Source organism: Myotis davidii, unplaced genomic scaffold, assembly GCF_000327345.1.
Source record: "Myotis davidii unplaced genomic scaffold, ASM32734v1 scaffold679, whole genome shotgun sequence".
Lineage (NCBI taxonomy): Eukaryota > Metazoa > Chordata > Mammalia > Chiroptera > Vespertilionidae > Myotis > Myotis davidii.
Window position 1 is genome coordinate 973,043 of NW_006290023.1, and position 2,543 is coordinate 975,585.

Consider the following 2,543-nt stretch of genomic DNA (forward strand, 5'->3'; position numbering starts at 1 on the left):
GCCCAGGCGTCTTTCCTGAGGCTGCAGCCGCCGCCCGAACCTGTCTCTATCCGAAACGCTCCCTTCCGGGCATGGGTGCCGGGAACGGGGCATTGCACAGTCTGGCGGGCGAGATTGGGCCCACCTTCGTCTGTGGGTGGATCATGGGGTGCGGCTCAGGCCCCGCGGGGAGTATCAGGCTTTTGCACCCCCAGCGGGCACGCCCCTCTCCTGGGCGGCGTCCCGGGTCTCCACCGCAGCCCTCCCGCCCGTCCTCGGAGTGGGCCAAACAAAAACAAACATTGCTGGGACACATAGTAGGAGCTGGACTCTGCCAGTCACCGGGAGATACAAATGGCAGGATCACTAGTTAGGGAAGAGAGGAGGACTGTGGGTAAGGAACAGATTACAGAGTGATAAATGTTTTCATGCCTCTAATTTACCCAGACAACATAACATGTTTTCTTGGTCTTTACTTATAGTAATAAATTGTCTAGTAGTGTAAAAACAGGAGGCACCTAGAATGTCTAAGGGACATCTTCAAAGGAACAGTGGCAGTTGAATAGAATTTTGCCAGGGAGGTATAACATTTAAGGAGGGCTTACTATTGATAATGGGGAAAAATTAAATGGAATAAGCATTGCTAAGAGAGTCACTGAAAATAGAGGCTGTTAGGGAAGTGGGGCCACATCTTGTGCTTCAGTTCTTAGAGCAGGTCATTATAGGAAGTAATTTTTTTTTTTTGCCTCCCTACATCCTATATAATAAAAGCCTAATATACAAATCCACTGAACGGCAGAACAACCAGTGGAACCACCGGTTGCTATGACACATACTGACTACCAGGAGGCAGACACTGTAAGGAGGAGCTGCCCCAGCCCGCAGGCCCCAGGCCAGCCAAGGCAAGTGCCAGCAGCCCCCCCCTCACCCCATCTCCATGCCAGTCAACACACAGATTGGCCCTGATCGCCAGCCAGGCCTAGGGACCCTACCTGTGCAAGAACTTCGTGCACAGTGCCTCTAGTATATTGGAACTAACTAATCTCTGTACTTACCCAGCAATAGTTCATTTGCATGAAACAATTATATTTTGTGCTTTTTGCCTTTATAAATCCTTCCTTTGTTGTCTTGAGAGCAGTTTGGATTGCTACCTAAATCTGGGTCTCAAGTTCTAATTCTTTAAGACTCCCAAACAAACTTTTTATTTGTTTATAGCCTCAAATCTTTATTGGTTAACATTAAGTTGTGTTGGTAATCCTATCTAATAAAGAAGGAATATGCTAATTGACCCTCATGCCATCACAAAGATGGCAGCGCCCACAGCCAATAAGGAGGGAATATGCTAATTGACTGCCCCACCTTCAAAGATGAAAGTGCCCACAGCCACAAGATGGTGACACCCAGTCCCCTCAGCCCTGCCAGGGCAGCAGGCGTGCAGCCCAGGCACTCCACGTGTCTGCCTCTGGAGTCTCCCATTCCCCTCAGCCCCCCAGCTGCCAAGGGCTGGCCCAAGGCGCAGGCAAGCCTCAGATGGTGGCTCCCCAGCCACCCAGGGCCGCCCGAGGCTCAGGTAACCAGGGCCAGCTGAGGCTTGCATTGCCGGCAGTGACAGCAGCAGAGGTGTGATGGGGTGTCGCCTTCTCCTGATCGCCAGGTTGCCTCCCGCCCCTGAGGGCTCCCAGAATGTGAGATGGGGCAGGCCTGGCTAAGAGACTCTCCCTCCAGTGCATGAATTTTCATGCACCAGGCCTCTAGTTTTACATAATTATCTTAGTCCTCAAAAACAATTATTTCAAAAACAAAGCAATTATTTCAAATGAGTAGTGAGTAGTATTATCCCACTTTGCATATGGAGAAACAGGCGCAGAGGAGTTCATTAATTTGTCCAATATTCCAGAGCTGATGGATGGCAGAGGATTTGAACCCAGGTATGTTGGACTCTGCTAATCCATTACATTGTACTGATAAAGAAAACAGCAAGAAGAGAGAAGCAGCATGTGCAAAGGCACAAACACATCACCAAAGAGCTTGCTAGAACTACCACCATCAAACATTAGCTCAGAAGCTGTCTCTTCCGTCTCTTGGTCTTCACTTATAGTAATAAATTGTCTAGTTTGAGTACATGTTTTTTTCTCTTTGGCAGATGCTATTGATTGTCCCTCCAGAACTTCACAACTAAGGTGCAGTGAACGAAATACAGTTGTGCTCTGATGTGAATCTCGTTATCCTTGGAAAAGCTGAGCAGGGCTGAGGCAGCAGGAGCCTTCAGGCAAGGTATGGCTGCAAACCTCTTGGGTTTATCCCAGTGAGTGGTATGATGGATTACCATTTTCTGTGTATGCCATGACGTATGCCAGAATATACAAAGGGTTGGCAATCATTGGCCTACTTAGCAGCCCAGGTATATTTCTAAGCCAGCTATATCAGCCAAAGTTCAGAAACCCTCTCTTGCAGGCCAAAAGTTTGTCAAGAGGTAGAGTCCATTACCAGCTCCAACTACAGAGAGAAGATATCATCAAAGTGGTAATCCTTTCTAATCCTATTCACCTTGCCCAGGAGTAGTA